We start from the raw sequence: 21,168 nt of genomic DNA, 5'->3' as shown, positions 1-21,168 counted from the left end.
TTCAGTTATATGAGGAAAGGCGTGGCGAGCCCCCTTCCTTCAGTAAAACTGCACAGTTCCCAGAACCCTGATGCCATCTCCCTCACACCACTGTGAACACCTGGACAGAGCACATTTCAATGCGTGCACATTTGTGGGCTAGTTTTCTATTTCTCCACTAAATCACCCCAAATTTAGCGCCCTAAACTCTGACTTATTTTCTCACATTTCTGGAAGCTGGAGTCCAAAACAGGTCCCACCATCTAACGTCGAAGTGGCGGCAGGGCTGGCTCTGGGGAAGCGACCGTCTCCTTGCCTCCCGCAGCCTCTAGAGGCTTCTGCATCCCCTGGTCCATATGGCACCCACTGTCTTCAGGACCCACAGCGGCTCTGACGGCCCCTCAACTGGAAGACGCAGAAATGTCAGGAGCCCGGGAATCTAGTGCTAGGGCCAAGCCTCCCCACCCTCCCAGCTCCTCACACACTCCCGTGTGAGCTAATATAGATTCCACTTTAACTAGTGTCACCTGTGTAAGGGGTAAGTGCCCAGCTGTGAACTGGTTAACCTCGCCCACACAAACCCCGAGAATAAACTCACAGGCCATGGACCACTCCACAAGCAATAAGTGACCACCTGCTCAGGGACCTCCATGCCCCAGCAGAGCCCTCCGGTACCTCCTTGTGAGCTCAGACTGGCAGCAGGGTTCTGCAGCGCCAGAGGGCCCTGGATAAAAAAGACAGCTCCCATATCGGGAGGCACCGCCCGCGGTTGGGTTCCCAGTACTTTAATAGCCCAGGTGGACAAGCCGGGGCGCATGCAACTCCATCACCAGAATAACGGCTGCACGTGGCGAGTGCACGGGTGGCCACCACTCAGCCCAGCTGGCCGCGCTAAGCACATCACCACCGTGACGCCCAATCAGATTGAACTGCTGGAACAGTCCCAGCATCGGCCCCCAAGGACATTCTGGATCACAATTCAGAGTAGTGATTGCGATCAGGGCCACATGTGGCTGAATGTTTTTACAGGAGGACGCCACAGCTGGACTGACGCTACAGCTGGATCTGGCTGGACTGAGAGCATTTCCCACTGGACATTCTTACAACACCATTTTATTTGCGCTTTATTAAACTTCTATGGCTTTTTTCTGCTTATCTACTTTATGGGAGTGTTTCTTGTTCTTATGACTGCGGTGATACTTCAAGCTACAACTATCAATGTGTAAATTAGTTTGGAAGTCGCCTTATCATTAAACATTTCACAAGCAAGCAGTCAGAGACACCTAACCCGGAGGCCTCTTTTCTTCTCTGAGCCAAACCTACCTGGAACTCAAAGAAAATGGCACATGGAGAGGGGCTGGATCTCCAGCACCCATTCCTAGGGAGCCTCCTGGGGAGCAGATATGGAGGGAGAAGCCCTGGGTTATGGCACTGTCGTACTAAAGAAAAGTCTATTTGGGTAATGTAAGCACCAGACTTAAGAGATTAAGCAAACCATGAAAAGAAACTACTAACCACAGCTTCTCCAAAACAGAACTAAACTCCCTTTAGTTTGAATTGGAAAAGCAGAAGTGATGATCAGGATACAAAAAAAAAAAAAAAAAAAATGACACAGTATCTGAACACAGGAGAATAATCAAGGGCCACTGTCTCTTCCTGTGTCAGTGGGAGCCTCGCATCTAAGCTGGATTTAGAAGGTTGCTACTTTGGACTGAAAGGTATCCCCAACCCTAGTTTGTAAGCAAGTGGAGCAGAATGCTTCAATTATTTCAAGGTTTAGCGGTAAAGCTCTGCAACTCTCACAACCATTTTAATTGGTGTGAATTTTAAAGTGACTCAATCTGTTGGCTGGAGTATCTAACGGCTTAACCACGGGGTCACGTTGGAAAATTTTTCCAATTGCTTTTGTTTTTCCTACTGAAGATGCATTTGAACGTTCTTGTAGTTTGCAGTTGGCTGGTTCTGATGTTTGGTCCTGAGGAAGCCCAAGTATCCGTAGAGGAAGAATCTGAAACCTCAAGCCACTCGAGTGCTGTCTGGGCAGATGGAGACCCCAACCCGAGGGCCACTGACGGACTCAGCATGGGTGCAGGGCCGCCCGATGCAACAGGCCACGTATTTGCCGGTTACAAAACATCATAAGCACAAACCCCCAGGTGTGCACACACGCTCTGTACACATCTGTCCCTATCAACACCAGCACACACCCCCAGATGTGCACACACGCTCTGTACACGCTCACGTCTGTCCATGCCAACAACAGCATACACCCCGAGGTGTGCACACACGCTCTGTACACATCTGTCCCTGCCAATGCCAGCACACATCCCCAAGGTGTGCACACACATTCCATACGCGCTCACATCTGTCCCTGCCAACGCCGGCATACACCGCCAAGGTGTGCACACACGCTCTGTACACACTCACATCCCTCCCTGCCAATATGAGCACACATTCCCAGGGGTGCACACAGGCTCTGCACATACTCATGTCTGTCCCTGCAGCCTGAGTCAAACAGTCACAGAGAGGCAGAGGAGGAGGAAGAAGGATGCGATGGGCACTAAGGTCCTGGGCCGGTTCCGCTCCCTACCTCGGGAGAGACCCCTCATGTGATCCTGCCATCACTCACCCTTCCGCCTCCATCCTCCATCCTCCCACAGGGATCAGAGGATGCCCACTGCACAGAGCTGTGATGAGCATGAACAGAAGATGGCAGGAGCTCACGCCAAGGTGCTGAGCACGGGGCCTACGGAGTGCTTCTTTCTGCTGTGGCTGACATCATCAAACAGAGACTGACACAGCTTCTGCAGAGAATGCCACTTGCTAAGAAACTGAAACGTGTGACCTAGGAGCCTGTGAAGGTCTAAGAACAAACCAACAAACCAAACGGTTTTGTTTGTTTTTCAAACACCATAGCCTGTTTTTTCTTTTTTTTTCATGCTCTACCTTGGGTATCATTTAGTTAAATTTCAAAGTAAGTCCAATAATTACACAAAATCACAGGACTGAGCATGGAGCATTGTTTCACTTCATGTCCTCCAGCCTTTAGGACACATTAAGGAAAGACATGATTCCAGGATTCCCATTAGAAAGGCTGCCCTGAGGCACCTGCTGGGGCAGCCAAATTGCAGCTGTTGATGCTGCCCCCAAGCTGCTTGGATGAAGCAGAAGATTCCGGAGATCTCCTCTCTTCTGCCCCTTGTCCAGGAGAGAAGGTGGGGGGAGAAAGGTGAGAGAAGATAGGAAGAAGGAGAGGGGAAGGAGGGAGAGAGGAGGGGAGAGGGAGGGAGAGAGGAGGGGGGGAGGGAGGGATAGGGAGAGGGAGGGAGGAGGGGCATGTTCCATCCACCAAGGCAGCTACACTGCAGAGAGAATGGAGGGTGTGTTGCCTCTCAGGACAGCAAGTTCAAGCTGTTTGTAATTGTTAGCATAAACAGTGACCAGCTGAGGACAGGGCTGTCATTGGAGTTGACGTTTTATTTTCATAGTTGATATTGGGGACCTGGACCTAAAGCACCGTGCCTTGCCCTTTTGCCAGATGGGCCTATGCTTCTCTATACTTGAGTCTATTTGACTAAATACCCGATATTGACTAGGAATTATGACGTGTAGGATACCCCTTACCACAGTAACGTCAAACTCATATTCTAAATGCAATTTATTCAGCGACTGGCTTCTAACTCTGGGTGGGAATGTTAAGCTCAGTCCAGTTCAATTCAGTAAGCATTTATCAAGAAACTCCTAGACCAAGAGCTCTGTTAGACACTGGGTATGGGGTGATGGGGATACGAAGATGTGGAATTAGAACTCGAGAAGCTCAAATGTTTCCATTTAATTCCCTAATGCAATTACTAAGCTTCAACCTGATGGCTGTAATGTCTAAATTCACTTTTTCTTTATTCCAGTTCTACATAACAAAGCACAAATAATCACAGAGGAATGATTCTGTGTTGGACTATTCAGTGGACAGAGAAGAGCATTCTGACCAGTGTGAGACACTGTCTCCGTTCCCAGGGAGCCCGTGAGGTGGCTGCACAGAGCACACGCGTGAAGATTCAGGAACACGAGCATCAGGTGATGGGAGGGGCACGGAGCCAGCACCAGAAAGATGCCTGCCGAGGGGCCGCTGCAGCCAGGCCGGCCGGGTAGGTCACGGGAGTGGGCGCAGGCATCTCCCTCCAGCCGCACTTGGTTTTCATGAGGACGCGTGCACGGAAGGGGATGACACCGAAATGCTGTGGCGCTGAGGGGAGGAAGGGAGGGACACAGGGCCGACGGCTGGCCCCCACCCCTTCCGTCCCTGCCCCTATGAACGCTGCCAAAATCAGCCCCAACGGGGAGAAATGAGGTGGGTGAAAGAGGTGGACAGACTTGGCTTCCATGGAATTCACAGATTCCAGTCATTAAAAATCCCTTCTGAGTTTTCACCTGGAAAACTTTGCCAATGTACTTAGGCACAAGAGGCGGAAGATGAAGCCAACACAATTGGGCTCAAATTGCCACCCTTCTCCTTCTCTCTTCATCCACCACCCTCCCTGGGCCCCTGAGTGTGAGAACCAGGAGCTGCACAGCCCAAGGGTGCAGCCCCTGACCAGAGGAGGGAGCCGCACGGCGGGGCCCCCAGCACGTGGATGGCAGGATCTGTGCTATGTCAGTCCCAGGGCCCCAAGCAGAGAAGGCCTGGGGCTCCCAGCTGAAGTTTTGCTGTCTACTCTCTCACCAAAGTCGAGAAGGACTGAGTGGGACCAACGCTGCACCTGGCGGCTCCTCAGTGGCTGCCGATGTGGTCCTCACGCTGCAGGTGAGACCCTCTAGGGAAGCCCAGACAGTGGCGAGAATCACAGCCAGGAGTGCTCCAGTTGCCCCAAAACTCCAGCATAGCCTGAGGAAGGCAGCGCCCGCTCACATCCCCGTGCAGGCTTGTGTGGCACACTGGTGAGGCACACAGCACCAGAACATGGCACTTTAAGTGGCTTTGTGGGGTGTAGGAACACAAAGTGTGGTCTGGAGTGGCTCAGAAGTCACTCCCACCAGCCTGTGGGACCCGGACGGCCCCTTTGGACGTGGCTGTAGTCTCTCCAGGGCGGGCTCCAAAGTCCCAAGGATGAGGTGAGCGTCGGTCTTGCTCTGAGGAAGGCCCCTGACAAGTATCCTGAACATGCAGGTACACAGCTGGCTGACTCATCTGAAGGGACCTGCTGAGCTACGAGCTAGGGACAGCTAGAGAAAACTGCGTGAACCTTTGTGACTACTCACAGGTAGGTAGCTACTGCCTGAGACACAAAGGTAAAGAATTAACCTGAAACTGTATATTATAAAACTTATTTTTTAATGATGGCGCTTAATTGAAAAGACTCCCAAAGAATACTGCATTAGAAAGTGACAGAGTGAAACCGTGAGGCTGACCACAGGAGTCCCTGGAAATTTCACCAAATGTTGTGTCAAAACTGGGAAACAGAAGAACTGCACCTGATGAAACATTCCATTAATCACTCGAGTCCTCCCCACATACGAAGCTATGTAAAAAGTGTTCCCAGAAGGTAAAGTGAGCAGGAGGGCTGTGAACACACAAAGAGAGAGCCACTTCGTCCACGGACCACAACAAAAGAAACGCTAATGAGTGCCGACGACACGCTGGAGTCCAGGGCTCTGGGCGCAGCTGGGACGGGCACACTCAGGGTCCCACTGTCCAGATGGGAAACCAGGGTGGAAGCACCAGGGAGCCTGTCCCAGGGTGCAGAGCTAGTGAACAGTGGTTCATACTGCGACAATCCCAGCTGCCAGGCTCTGGGGCTCCTCGGGACAGAACCCTGTTGACTTCACTCTGGGGTGCGAGAGGCGGCAGCATCCCCCAAAGGCACCTGGAGAAGTGGTGTTACCCTCCATCCCCTGTCCCCGGCGTTACCCTCCATGCCCCTGTCCCCGGCCTTACCCTCCGTCCCCCTGTCCCTGGTGTTACCCTACTTCCTCTGTCCCCAGTGTTGCTCACCATCCTCCTCACCTCCAGGCCCCTCTCCCTGTCCTCCCTCGTTTCCTGTTCAGCCAGAGCACATCACATGTCTCTTCCCTTTTCAAGAGGCTCAGCTGCACCCAGAGGCATTCCAGCCTATTCGGGATGGGGCACACACCCTGGGGAAATGCCAGCACAGGGCCGGAAGGGCCTGAGACCCTCTCACTGTCGCCCAGGAAGGATGGAACAGCCCACGGTCATGCTCATTGTCAGGCAGGATGAAAACTTCTGTGTCCGAAATGTTCTTTTCACTGGAACTGTTCGGACCATTCATGAACGAATCAGTTAAATACCAGCAAGTGCCACTCCCACTTATTCTCTGGCTAGTTTTCCACCCACCAGCAACCACACTCCTAGGAATTATCCCTAACGCAGAATCAGCGCCTTGTGCCTTTAGGAAAACCTCTTTCTCTCCAGCTTTGTCGTCCTTCCACAAAAGGTGCCTCTGACTGCCTCACTCGCTGTACCAGGATTTCACTCGGCTATGGAGGAAAATCTGCGTGGGGCTCAGAGGTGGGTGGTCCCTGCATGGGCAGCAGGTCTGTGACATCCTCCGAGGAGCCTGGCCCAGGCCTGCCTCACACGCCAGGACTCTGCCTTCTGGCCCTCGGGCCCCCGAAGCTGCTTTCCCTCCAGGTGTCATGTCCCGGGCAAGAAGGCCGGACAAGGGCCCAGGGCTGCTGTGGGTCAGGAAAGCCTCCTGACACCTCCCACTCCAGGACCCCCCATCAGCATCCCAGCATCTGGACCTGTGTCACCAGCCGCTCCGCCATACAAGAGAATTGGATTTTCAGCTGGGTGTGCTGCTTCCCTAAACAAAGTAGGGTGTTGTTACTCAGGAAAAAGGAAAAAATTGGCATCTTCTTGGCAACCCCGCGACATCCAGCCACCGGTTCTCACCATCCCAGAGATGTCCATCCAGGGCAGATAGTGTCTTCAACCGAGCGCCACTGACCCAGAAGTGCAGTAATTAGTACACTTTCACCGGAATCACCCACTCCTTCACCTTTACACCCAAGAAAAACATGTTTGCCAGGCAAATTAGATGTCCAGGAGGTGTAAGGAAACCCCAAGCCTGCTTTAAGCCTCAGACTTTTGAGACCGTTGAGGGCTGTGCGCACAAGAGCAAGGCTGCAACCGAAAGCTCTGCTTCTGCCGGACGTCATGGACAGACCACATGGCTCAGCCACATGGACCCTTCCAGGACTTCACGAGAGGGACTTCCGTGGTACATGCAATGATGTGCACTTCGTTCAGCCTCGAACAGACCACGCCCTCGTTACAGGGTCGGTGGTCCACCTCCTGCCATCAGCCCCCCACCTCACCGAGGGTCTGTGTCTGCATCTGAAAGAACTTTGCTGTTTTACCTGGGTACGAAAATGCAGCATCGCGATGTTTAAAGGTCTTTAAATATCAACACTCCGGGTGCAGTCCTTGTCACTTTAATGCGGTCACTCGATGCAGGCCTCACTCACAACTCTGAGGTAGCTCATACCTTCCCTACCTAACCAAGGAAGAAACGAAGGCATGGAAGGTGCAGCTCCTAAGGAGCAGATTAGGATTCAAACCAGTGAACTTCGTCACATGCTGACCTACCTCTCAGGCTGAGATAACGTTGAAAATTAACCAGGTAGAACAGCGTTCCATAAATCGGCTGGAAATGGTCCTTGTGGATGGGCCTGTGGTTACTCCCTGAAGAACAAGACCATTAGCCCAAAAATCCACCTGTGTCACACTCAAATGTTTACATATACAACTATTTTTAAAATAACCCAATCAAGCATGTTCACAGCCATTTAGAGCCGTATAGATTGTCTGCTTTGCTGACAATCAACCCAAGACCTCTGTCGGCAAAGGCCACGGTGCCAGGTCCAGAGAAGGCGGGACAGAGACACAAGCAGACACAAGCAGGAACCTTTCCATCCCTGGGAGCCTCGCTCTGATCGGTCCGTGAGGACACGGTACAGACCGTGGGGCACAGGCAGACGGCAGGCCAGGAGAAGGGGCTGCATTGCCGGGAGGCAGTGCTTTGAGCTCTAATGGATGGAACACTGCTAACCAGTGAAGGTGGAGAGAGGGCACACGTCTGAGAGCATGTAGAGGCAGCAAAGCACAGCCAGCCTCGGGGAACCAGAAGCCACAGGGACATCAGGTTGGGTGCTGCTGTCTGCCGGCCACTGGCTGGGGGACTGTACTGGGCTTGGAGGGACATCCCTGACACTCCCCACCAGATGCCAGGGGCACCCCCAGCCCCAGGTGGAACCACAGATCCCATGGTGAATGAGGCCAGCCTGTGGGAAGTGGGGCTGGGACAGCTCTGTACAGCTTAATAGGAAAGTTGGGGTCTATTTTGTGGGGTTTTGGTCACGCCGATGGCTACTCATGGCTGTCCGTCAGGAAGTGATTTGAGGATAGACTAGAGAAGGGGCTGCCAAGACCAGCGGAGCATTCGCTGTCTGGGTCCAAGGAAAAGGAAATAAAGGCTGGCGATGTGACAGTGGGGGGGAGCACAGAGCAAAGGAACTGGTGGAGACACAGGCCTGGCCCCGCACAGGGCTTTGAGCAGCTACCCGGGGGTCGTCCTATTAATTCTCCTCATGGCCCCAAGAGGCGGCTGTGAGGATCCATCTCCTGAGGACAGAACTGCTCCAGAGCCACACAGCGAGGATCCACAGAACCAAGATCCGGGCCAGCTCCAAAGCGGGTGAACTTGACCCCTCAGCCATGGTCCTAAGACAGGGATCGGAGCCCCCTGGACACACAGACACAGGAACTGCAGGAAGGGGAAACGGATGCCCCGGACCAGTGGCGGGACCCAGGGTTTCAGCCCTCCAGGGCCACTGGGACCAGCCACTGCACAGGTGGACACATGATGCTTTAACTCGCGCTGGGGGAAGGAGCCCTCACTCTCAGGGTGGAGACCGCAGCTCGATCGGGCCGGCCTCCCTGCTGGGCACAGCCTGAGCCACACAGGATGCTGAGGTGCCCCAACGTTGGGGTGCTCAGAGCCACTCAGCTGAGATCGTGGTGCTTTCTGTAACCACCCTCGTTTCTTCACGGTATAGATCTGGACTCCATCCTTTGCAATGTGTGAGGTTCTAGGAAGAGGCTGGCCAGCTGGGGAAGTGTCCTGGGCTCTGTCCCAGTGATGACGAACTTGGCTCCCCACAAGGGCGGCCTGTTCACCACAGTGACCCCCGGGGACCACGCCTGCACCCACCTTGCTGAAGATAATTCACTTCTCATCCGTGAAAGAATAAAGCTAGACTAACTCAATTTCACACTCACTTCCAACTTTAACAACTTGTGTTAGGAAATCAAAGACAAGGACTCTGACCACGTCACAAACCCAGGAAGCAAAATCCGAGACTAACGGAATGATGCCACCTTCGCAGTTCCGAGCTTTACTAGTTGTTTTTCTTTTCTGGTCTGTTTTTCTCTTTTGGTTTAAATAATTAAAGACCCTCGTTGACAAGAAAAAAAATTCTCTATGAAACTAAAAAAAGTGGTTCTAATTAAACATTTAAACATTCTTCCATATGCTTTATAAACAGTTGAAATTACAGCTCTACTTAGTGTTAAGTACTTTAACCAAATGAAAGGTTAATTATACAGACTGGCAATTATAAAAAATAAGGCTACATATTCGTGGCATCATGAATAATTAATAAGAACCGTTTGATTTCATTCAGACCAGGGATTCTGTGCTAATAGGCTCTTAGCTGTCTTGAAATAATGGTGAAATTTTAAAATTACTTTTGTACTTAAACACGTCCCCAAAGTGAAGCACAGCGGTTAACATCCATCATGGTGCCCAGCAGAGCGACCCGCCCTACTATGGCCGACACCCTGATTCCCGAGGGCTGCATCCCGGGGCTGTACTCGTGCAGAGAACGTTCAGGAAACAGACCAGGTGGCAGGAGGGGGTCTTGTCCTCAAGGAACCTCATGAGTCTTGCTAGGGGGACAAACAGCGAGAGAATGAAACCGGCAGCCACGGAATCTGGACAGCGATGCCCAGGCCCCGCCATGCATAACCCCTGGCTGGCACCTCCCTGAGACCCGTCTGGCACAGGCAGCGGCAGGGTCCGGCCCTTGGAGCGCAGGGATGGCAGAGCAGGGCCATCAAAGCGGGTGGCATGCCGACAGCGGCTTCTCCGCAAGAGCTCCTGGCTCTCAGGGAGCTGAGGGCTCCTCAATGGGAAATTCTGGCTGAGCTCCAGGGGAAAGCGGGTGGGAGGCCTGTCTCCTCTGCCCCCATCTCCTCTGCCCCAACCCTGGAAGAGGGTCAGATATCAATGCTAACTCTTGTGCTGACTCAATTAAATCAAACAATTCAGAAAACAAACTTGCTTTAAGTATTAATTTCCTAAAAAGAACTAGCATGAATTCAAATAATTCACATAATTAAAATGATTTTAATTGTTAATTTAATTAAAACATCTCCGTTTTCACAGCATCATGTACCTTGGTACTTTCTCCTTATTGCATTTCCCATCTTCCAGGGCAGGTTTCCTTCCACCCAGGGCAGCAGCGACTCTGGTGTCTCGGGTATTCCCAGGCTTCCGTCAGCCCCTGGGGGGCTTACAGTTCTGCAGCGGTCTCCATCCTCATTAATCTGCATAAGAACATCCGTCCGCAGGGATGTCCTGTGGCCCCGTGGCCACATCTGACGTGCAGCTAAACGCTGGGCGTGTCGCCTGGTGACAGCAGATGACACAACTGTGGGCAAGGTAGCACCTCTGGGCGCCGACACTCTCGATGAGTTTTTTACAAGACCATTCTTTAATGGGTGAACCCTGACAGGAAACACTAAACATTGTTTTTAACTATTTTTATATCGAGACAAATCTTTGTCAAACGTTCACTCAATGCTAAATGTCACTTCTCCAGCCAACCCCTTTAAGAATACCTAAAACTTAAGACTGGAATGACGCTTTCAAACACATACTCTACTCATGCATTCCCGGGAGCAGAGAGCAGCTTAATGTTTTCACGCTACACAGGCATGAAGTTTGGCGAAGGCATTTTAATATTTTTACCTGAATATTTTAATAAAATCAAAAGATCATTTTCACTCTAATACTCTACTTAGAATCTAATTTTCCATTAAATAAACAGTCAATGTTCAGTAACCCACATGCTGATAAACTTTTGAAAACTTTAGAAAGTATTAAGTATAATCAAAGATTACTTTTAATTTTCGAGCTGGTAAGAGCCTGTGTCAGGGAACAGAGTTGACATTGAAGAGATAAAAGCACGATGATTTTCTTAAAGAAAAGCGAAATTCGTAAAAGAGACCAGGTGATTATATAAAGAAACACAGAATCCGTTTTCAGAAATGGCAAACATTGACCACAGAACACCAGTGTTGCCCGTGATGAGAGAAACTGTTAAAAGGAAGAATTCACGGTGGCCCAGCATAGATCAGGTGTGGGAGGACAGAGACGTGATGAAATGATCCTCCTTCTAACTTCCCAGAAAGGCACAAATGGCCAGCACTGTAACTGAAGACCACGCAGGCACCAGTGTGAACTCAGACTCCATGGCCAGCACCGTAACTGGAGACCACATGGGCAATGGTGTGAACTCAGACCCCACGGCCCGCACCGTAACTGGAGACCACACGGGCACCAGTGTGAACTTAGACCCGACGGCACCTGCCTGGGCTGCTCCAGCCACCACCAGAACCTGTTCTGCAGCTGAACTGGAAGCTGATTCTGGAAGGAACTGAGGAGCATGAGGACGAGATCCTTCTACCTCAACAGGGATCAATTTTTTAATGATATCTTTCTTTTAGAAAACTGTTAATAAAATACTTTGTTCTAAAATGACCAGGATTTCAGCAGCCTCTACATTCCTTCATGTCAATCAAAGCTTAGGCACGTGGGTTACTTCACTGTTCGTGACACCCTTTTGAAATAAAACCCGGGGCCGCCTGTGTACCCAAGAGCCTGGGCACTGAACATTCAGACAAAACGTCCAGGGCGAGAATGTTCACGTCCCAGCGGTGCGGTAGAGTGGATGGGGGGAGTTCGAGCCACAGGTGGCCACGCCTCCCCTGCCTCCGGCCAGTGCCCACTGCTCACGCACTCCTTCCTCGGCCCATCCTGAGCCACGGGGCCCTCGCGTAACCAAGGCCACTGCGGTACCTCCAGGAACAAACTGGTTACAGGTGGACTGCTCTCTACGCAACGTACAAAGATTGTTTTTAAAACTGCTCGTCTCTGGAACTTATCCCAGTAACAGGCTAGATTAAGAAAACTGACTAAAAACAGTAGGAAGAAAAACTCACTCTACCCGTTGAGGCAAGAGAAATGCACACAGCCTCTGAAATAACTGCAGAGGAGTTTTCCTGGGTTAGGTACGCGGTGGGGTGACCCTACCCCATAGCGGGGCGATGGCACATGGTGGGAACCAAAGAACATCTCCGAGTAAATGTAGGAAAATGCACTCAACTCCCAAACAGAGAGAGAAACTGCTTTTTTCCTTAAAATCTTCTCTCTTTTATTCTCAGAAAGACTCTCTTTGGTGTCTTGACTGCTGAAGGGACAAGCCTGTCATCCCCAGAAAGCAGCCCTGGACAGTCTCCAGATCCTATGGCCCTCAGGCCCACCTTGCCTACTGATGATCCCACATTACGAAACCTAATCATCAGAAGAAGCCTCCCAGTCCGCAGCTCACCAGTGACATTTTATTCAGGGAAATGCTCATAAAAACCTGGGGCTCTGTGTAAACGCTGTCCCCTAGGTACTGAGGCTCCACACAGATGGCACACAGGGAGACAGGCCTCACCCCTTCCTGGTGCCCCATGTCTCTCCTCACATTTTATTAGCTGAGTTTTGTGGCGGTTTGTTACTTTTAACCTGACTGTCCAAGGCAGCTGCACTAAACTAATTGTCCAGGGCAGATCCACTCATAATGACCATCAGCTCAGAGTTGGAAGTAGCACTGGAGAATGAGGTGGTATCAGGGCACTATGCTTCCCTGCCCTCTTTTCCAGGGATGCCAAGTAAGTTTCTGCCATGGCTGATGATGTCAGCACTACACTAACATTAGTTCAACGGCAGGCCACCAATTAATACTTAACGAACAATGCCCTTAAGAGCAAAACCCCATCTCTGCCAAAAATACAAAAAATTAGCTGGACGTGGTGGTGAGCACCTATAATCTCAGCTACTGGGGGACTGAGGCAGGAGAATTGTTTGAACCCAGGAGGCAGAGTTTGCAGTGAGCCGAGATTGCACCATTGCACTCCAGCCTGGGCAACAAGAGTGAGACTCCATCTCAAAAAAAAAAAAAAAAAAAAAAAAAGAAAAGAAAGAAAGAAAGAAAGAAACGATTCTCATGACCCTGTCAACATCTTCAGTTTTTCCCAAGGATAGTGTAAAATTATCACACACAACGTAAACCCAATTAGATCAACGTTCTCTCCTCACCAATCCATACCTAAATCCATATTTCAAAATGGTCCCCAATTTTTCACAATTTAAGAAGACTGAGAGGAATAACCATGAACAAGCAAGGTTTACACAGACGTCAGTCTTCCCAACTCTCGCTCAGGAGCTCACCTCAAACTCCTCCTGTGGAATCAGCCCGGATAACAGTTCCTGGTGGCCGCACAAGAACAGAGGGTCCCACGAACCCACGACAGACCCCACCATTCAGCCCCAGGCAGAGGAGGGAGGTGGACGGTCACGAAAGACAGAAAAGCAGGGAACTGTGACTCTTCTGAGTTAATGCAGGTGATTGGGCCAAAAAACAAGGCACATCCACCTGTGAATGGGGTGAGCTCCCAGCTGGCTGTGCAGAGGCTGTAGATATGAAGGAACTCACTTCCCTGCACACTGAAGTGCATGAGCATCTCCACATCGACCGCACCTGGGCTCTGCTCGCCCCTCACAAACTAAGATGACAGTGGCTGCTTCTGGACAGAATGTCAAGGACAGATGGACAGACATCCTGGACAGACACTGTACAGAGACCAGGGGCTGGGAAGGGGGAAGCGGCACAGCCTTGGGGCCAGCAGGGGCGAGGCCAGGAGGCCTCGGTGAAGGCCTGCATCTCCTCATCCAACAGAAGCAGGAGGGGCCACCCAGTGAGGGCTGCAGCTGCGGTGAAGTGGCCAGTGGGACATAGCAGGAGGCCGTGGCCAGCCTTACCCCCAGCCCAGGAGGAGGGGCCCAGCTGCGGGCACTGCCCCGGGAGCCAGAATCCTGAGCCCCCAGGGAAGGTGGGAAATTGCCCCTGGGCACTGGGTGCTCAGGCTGGAGGTGGTGAGACCTCGAGGCCCTGCAGTCGGGGAGGTGAGGGCAGAGATGGCCAAACTGCAGCTCAGTGAAGGGCTTTGTCAGGAAAGGCCCTCAGAGGCTGCCTCACCAGCCAGGGGGAGGTTACTTCCAGCCGAGAGGCTCAACAGGGCCCTCGGTGGTGATGCTTAACCTTGTCCTCTGACAGAGGACCATCGAGACAGAGTCACTCAAACCTCTGCCAAGCTCTGCACCCAAATGAAGCTGTTACCACAGACGCTGAGGCAGGTAGTGCTCATCTCAACTCTGTACAAGTGGTTTATTTAGCCAGTTCTCCAAATTCTTAATGACAAACCACACTAAACGTGTGTTTTCAGTATCACCTATGCTCATAGCTATGTATAAAATAACTATCACAAGGAAAACTAGGTGGTGAACCCAGGAGGAGGAAATCCCCACGACGAGTCGAGAGAACACCAACGGACCGTTGGCTCTTCCCGGCTGAACCCAAGAGCACTTGGCTGGGCTCACTTCCGTTCTAATTTCCAGATTTATTTTTACTTTCCCACATTTTCATTATGAAAATGTTCAAACATATTTAAAAAGTGGAAGAACAGTACAACGAGTGGTCAAGTTTTCTCCACGTGGAGCTCCAACAACTGCTAACATTTCGTTAGATTTGCTTTCTCACTCTCTCTGTAGATCAGACAGAGAGACAGATTTGTTTCTTCTCTGGAGCCACTTGAAGGTGAGAGGCTCCTGCTGCCTCACCGAGTCCTCAGGCACACGTTCCCTAGGAATAAAGGCCCCTCTGCAGCCGCAGTACCATCATCGGCAGACAAGAATGATTTCAGAGCATCGTTGTCCAGGTTATGTTCAGGTAGCACAATCGTTCCGAAAACGTCTTTTCTATCCGGGCCACACACTGTGCTGAGTGACTCTCCTTCCCCGTCTTAGTCAGGGACAGCCTCGCACCCCTTTTATCTGTGATCTTCACTTTTCGAGAAGACCATTGCATTGTCCTGCAGAATATCCCCTACCCCAGAGGCATCTGTTTCTAGGGCCATCATTAAATTCCCTACTATGCACCTCCATTCCCTGTAAACAGGAAGTTTCAGTCTCGAGGCGCGATCACCTTCTGTCAAATGCTTCTCGGCAGCTTGCGGGTGAGGCTGCTGCTTCACGAGGGGCGCGAGCTCCTACTCCTGGTCACTGACGGCACGGCCGCGACCAGCACCACACCCCGAATCAGAAACGTTTGGAGGGGCCGCGGGCAGCCGAGACACCTGGAGGTGCGAACGGCACAGGCGTGGGGCAAGAACAAGGTCAAATCATAACGGAACGTCTGATTCCAGACACTTCCACCTGGGTAAGATGGTGACATCTCCCTAGCAAGTATCTGAAGCCAGAAAGCATGACAGAAAATTCACGACCTGCCTTCGTTCACCCAGGCTGCTCTAACAACACGCCACAGGCTGGGCAGGGGCTGGCAAATGACACAAGTTCATTTCTCACAGCTCTCAGTCTCAGTCTCAGGCTGGGAAGTCCATAGTCAAGGCCTGACAGGTTTGCCTGGTGAGGGCTTCCTGGTTCATAGACGGCGCTTCTCACTGGGTCCGCACACCATGGAAGGAGCGAGGGAGCTCTCTGTAGTCCCTTTTTTGAGGGCACAAATCCCATTTATGAGACCCTCACGACCTCCTCACCGCCCAAAACTCCCCCTCCTAGCACTATCTCCTCGCGGGTGAGGATTCCAACTTGTGAATCTTGGGGAGACACAAACATTACAAAAGCCCATAATTTAATTTTTTTTAAAGGCATTTTTGCTTCTGCAAAGTCTCAAGATAAAATCAAAAGAAAGAGGTCTGAGTCAATCCACACAGTTCTCCCAAAAAGGGAAGTGATCAATTGCCACCACTTTTTATCCGAGACCTGCTGGGTGCCCCGGTCTGCATGACTGATTCTAAAACGCCATCCTCTCCCCTGCCATTCAGAGGTCAGAGTCAGTCCAGAGCTTAACACCAAGGCAGAGCTGCCTGAATGACACCAGCTAATCCAGTAAGACAAGCCAAGACTCCTGCCCAAGGCCTAATCCTTCCCCCAGGGAAACATGGAAGGGCCAGACACCTGGCAGCCCTTCCTTCCTGCTCTAAAGCCCCAGAGGCACAGCGCCGGCCAGGTGTGTGCCTGGGGCAATGCACAGTAACGTCAGCGGGGCACCGAGTCTGAGAACATGTTATCAAGTAAAAATGAAAACAAGACTGCTGAGAAAAGTTCATGCTTAATCACCTCTGGGCTAAATTCTAAATACAATGTTATTTCAGAGCTAGGTGGAAGTAATTCCTTAAAAATATATATGAACAGTGACTAGCAACCAGGGTGATAAGTACTCAATATGTGTTTGATGAATAGATGAATTTTTAAAATTTATGAAAAGAGCACGCTCTATTTAGGAGAATTCTATTTAATTGGATGTCCTAACTATACAGTGGTTCCTTCGTGCTGACAGCAGAGTTTGTTTCAGTTAACTCAAAAAATGGTAAGTCACTCTAACAGAAAACCAAAAGGCTTTACAGAGAGTCAAATTATGGTGCCAATTTAACCGTGCATGGCAATTTCACCTTAATATTTAAATTCTCGTAGCACCATACTCAGAAAACAAGACATAACATACATAAATGCATCGACTAAAGCACCATCATCTAGAATTTGACAAAGTTTGACTGTGAGTTTCAAGAAAAGGGCTGATGAGGCCAAGAAGTTCCTTCCCCTCTCCCCTTACCTCCCATTTTGGTGACCAACTTAACGCAGAAAAATTCCTGTTTCAGGTTTGCAGACATTGGAACAATCCTGGTATCTATTCCCCCAAGACACCAACAGGCTGAAGTCTGCAGGGTGCACATATTGAAAAATCACAGGAGCAGTAGAGTGGTGGAAAGAGGTGCCCGTGAAGACGTCATCCTTTCTAAGACAGGGTCTGATTCCGCCTCCGGGCCCTTTTGCAAAAAACCATTGGTACAAATTCACAGCCACCAGGAGGAAACACGCAAAAGACCCCACTGCCCTCCTGGCTTCCCAGAAGGCCTCAGAAGGACGAGACACGGAGCCTGCGTGCAATCCTGGACCCTCCTCCCGGCATTCAGTTTCACAAGTGTCACTTGTTTGACTGACGGAGGTCCCACAATGGGCACAAGGAGACCCGTCAGGTCAAGAGGGTGCTACTCGGCTCATGGTCCACACATGCGGACCTGTCAGGTCAGGATGCCCGGCTCATGGCCCACACATCGGGATGCGTCAGGTCAGGAGGGTGCTGCGCAGCTCTCAGTATCAGCCACATATGCACATTCTCCACTGAAGCCGCTGCATGAAACCACTGCATGAAGCCACGCTGGAAGCACTTTCTGGCAGGTTTAGGAGGCTCGTGTCCAAGGTCACTAAACACATGGCAAGCTCGCCTTGGAGGCATTTTACTTTGCTTATGACAATGAGGCATTCTCATTGCACTGAATAGAGCACGCTTTCTTGTTCAGTGCCTCGTTGAAATAGGCATTTTGTACCTGTCTTACAGATTACATCAAGGCCCTAATACATTTAGACCCTTGTCTCAGGTACACACAAAGCAGCGGCATCTCTAGAACGTGTTTTGGACCACGGGAGGAAAACAAATCGCAGCATTATCGATTGATGTTGCTTAAAGTGTATTTCCAAATGTTTCTCCCGAGCCCGGCCTGTGTTCACGGCTTCCGCTGACCACACGCCATCTGCTGGGCACTCTGTGCACTTTCTCCCACACCCGCCACGCCTGTGGTCCTGTGCTTATCCCTCCACACGTCCCCACGTGGCTAAATCTCCCACACTCACCACGCCTGTGGGCCTGTGCCTGTCCCTCCAGGCGTCCGCACCTACCACGCGGCTAACGCACACTTCCTACAGGCGGCAAGTGCCTGAACATCCCCATGGCTGGAGGGGCTTTGGGTAGGTTCTACAGAACCCACAGACAGGCATGGCCACCCCGCCCACGGCCACCAGAGGCTTTGCTTTGTCTCTAGAGGTGCCCTTCGATGAGGCGACATGGCAGATGACCCAGTGTTAGGTAACTAAGACTCAGGAAATCACGGCCGTCTTACCTTTAGAACTCACCTCTCTCCCTAGCACTACATCGCGAAGGGTGGGTCGCCAGAGTTGGGGAAGAGATGCCCAAGGCTCCCTCCTGCCCTGACAAGCTGGGACGCTGCTCCCCTCCGTTGGTTTCTCACCGCACTGCAATAAACTGAGCTCACAGCAAGAGGCGGGCACGGGGTGAGTAGAAACACACAGCAGACCCCGGGTGGGCAGGACGGAGGACGAGGGTGCTCGCGGAGACGAGGGTGTGCCCCAGGAAGAAGGTGCACGCGGGGTAGAGGGTGCGCGCGGGGAAGAGGGTGCACAGGCCCCGAGAACCTGGTGGCAGCAAGGCTGGTCAAGGCTGAACTCCAACAGAGGCAGCAGCAACGGTGTTGGGCAAGTCACAGAGAAAGCATCACCCAGAGGGGCTGCATGAACCAGCAGCGACCCCAACCCAACGTGCTCATCGGACTGGGCACACGCACACGCTGTGGACACGTGTGAATATGTTCCAATTAACGTGATGTTACGTAATAATTAACAATGTTAACCCCACAACTTCATTACATGGCATCTGGCACATTGAGACTTTTTATTCTGTCTCTCTTCCTATACAAAGAAGTGGAAAATAGGTCCAAGATCATTCACAACAAATTATTGCTAATTGAAAAAAAAAAAATTCCTACCCTCACCTTGGAGGATCTCAAGGCAACACCTCGTTCTTTGAGGTCATGGTTTGGACGCTCTCCGGATCCCTAGGTGGGTCTGAAACTGCAAGGAATCCCCAAATGGGCAGTTTTGGGGCCAGCACGGATGCCAGCCGTACATCCAGGCAGGTCTTGGCAGGTTGCTCCGTGACTTCGGCTGGGTCACTAACCTTTTCTTGCACTCAGAACCCGCCAGGAACGAGGGCACTGGCCCGCACGTCTCTGCTCCCAAGGCTACATCCCCTATGTTCCACTGCACTCTGGGTTCCATGCCTTAGATCCCAGGCACCTTAAAGTTGACGTTTCCCCACCAGCCCTCATGAAGTTGATACTCAGATAACGTCCTTCCTCTCCCACCTGGTCAGTACCCGGGGAGAAAGGAACACGGGTCTCAGTTTGATTTTCTGCCAGTCCATCGAAAAAACAGCTGGCCAGCAGCACTGGTGCACAGCACTGCCAGGTTACCCGTGACGAAAACAAAGCAAAACGAGATATACTCAAGTCAGCTGCGGCAAGTGCTTCTACATCCCTGCTCCAACAAGGAAAGACAGGAGGCCAGGAGTGTGGCTCACGCCTCTTGTCCTTCCTTGTTGGGTCAGGGGTACAGAAGCATTTTGGGAGACTGAGGCAGGACAAATGCTTGAATTTGAGACCAGCCTGGGCAACATAGCAAGACCCATCTCTACAAAAAAAAAAAAAAAAAAAAAATTAGCCAGGTATGGTATCATGCCTGTAGTCCCAGATACTCAGGGGGCTGAGGTGAGAGGATCACCTGAGTCCAGGAGGCGGAGGTTGCAGGGAGCCAAGATTGCACCACTGCACTCCAGCCTGGGCATCAGGGTGAGACCCTGTATCAAAAAAAAGAAAAAACAAAAAACAAAAAAACATAAGAAATACAGGAGACCACTAATAATTCCAAATAGCGCCTGCTAATTTGAAATCTTTTCCAGATATGGTGAAGGAAATAATTTTTCTTCCTACGCCCATTCTAAGGAAACGTTTCTATTTTTCTGCTATACAATTTGGTAACCTGCCATTTCAGATCCTGGCCTCTTTAAGCAGGACTTGCTGGAGTGCCAGCAAAGCAGCGCTCTGAAACCTCAGCATCCTCAGGCCCACCTGGAGGGCAGGTGAGATGCTGGGCCTCCACCTCCAAAAGTCACACTGGGGTGGGGCAGATCTGGGGTGAGGCAGGGTTTGCATCTCTAGTCTAGGGCCACACCACCCTAAACACGCCCATCTCATCTAATGCATACCAGAGGGAGAAGCCACGTAGGGCAAGTCACAGAGCAAGCGTCCAGGCACCAGGTCACCGGTTGTCTATTTAAATGCAAACCCGTCAAACAGCTTAAGTCAAACAGGTTCACCCTCCTAACACATTGGCCAACACAGCTAGTGATAAATATCACTGCTGTTAGACATTCTGCTCACTGATGACCAGAGCAATGGCCTGAAACATCAAAGCTGAAGGGTGTGTGCTGTGGTCAGAGTTCTGCACACCCCCATCCCAGGCCATCTCACACGGGTGCCTTCACTGGCACCGGGGTCTCACAGACCAGCTCCACGCTCACACTTACTGGGACGCAACCACCCTTTCAGCCCTTCATGCATCTGTACCCTATAGCAGTGTTCAAGGGAGCCTAATTTAAGTAAGAAATGTAATACGGACATCTGTGAACTCTTCCTCCATATCCACTGAGTGGCCATCCAGAAACAGAAATATTAAAAAGAAAAAGAAGATTTAAGAGTCAAACACAGGGCCGGGTGCAGTGGCCCATGCCTGTAATCTCAGCATTTTGGGAGACCAAGGCGGGCGGATCACATGGGGCCAACAGTTTAAGACCAGCCGACCAACATGGCAAAATCCTGTCTCTACTAAAAATACAAAAATCAGCCAGGCATGGTGGCACATGCCTGTAATCCCAACTACTAGGGGGGCAGAGGCAAGAGAATTGCTCGAACTGAAAGGCGGAGGTTGCAGTGAGCCTAGATCATGACACTGCACTTCAATCTGGACGACAGAGCAAGACTCCGTCTCAAAAAAACAAAAACAAGCCAGGCACGGTGGTTCACGCCTGCAATCCCAGCACTTCTGGAGGCCTAGGCGGGTGGATCACAAT

The 21,168-nt window shown here is 51.2% G+C and overlaps 1 long non-coding RNA gene across 1 annotated transcript in view; it reads right to left on the bottom strand.

Annotated features, from left to right (window-relative positions):
• The window catches only part of LOC139360113 (uncharacterized), a 270,093-nt gene extending 266,040 nt beyond the window's left edge, over positions 1-4,053 (bottom strand). Inside the window, exon 1 of the long non-coding RNA XR_011617233.1 lies at positions 206-4,053. This is a non-coding gene — a long non-coding RNA (uncharacterized lncRNA). The remainder of the gene's footprint in view (positions 1-205) is intronic.
• Positions 4,054-21,168: the final 17,115 nt, after the last annotated feature.

Source organism: Macaca nemestrina, chromosome 19 (genome assembly GCF_043159975.1).
Source record: "Macaca nemestrina isolate mMacNem1 chromosome 19, mMacNem.hap1, whole genome shotgun sequence".
Taxonomy (NCBI): Eukaryota; Metazoa; Chordata; class Mammalia; order Primates; family Cercopithecidae; genus Macaca; species Macaca nemestrina.
Note: the sequence above shows the minus strand (reverse complement) of the source record. Positions and strands in the feature narration are given on the sequence as shown.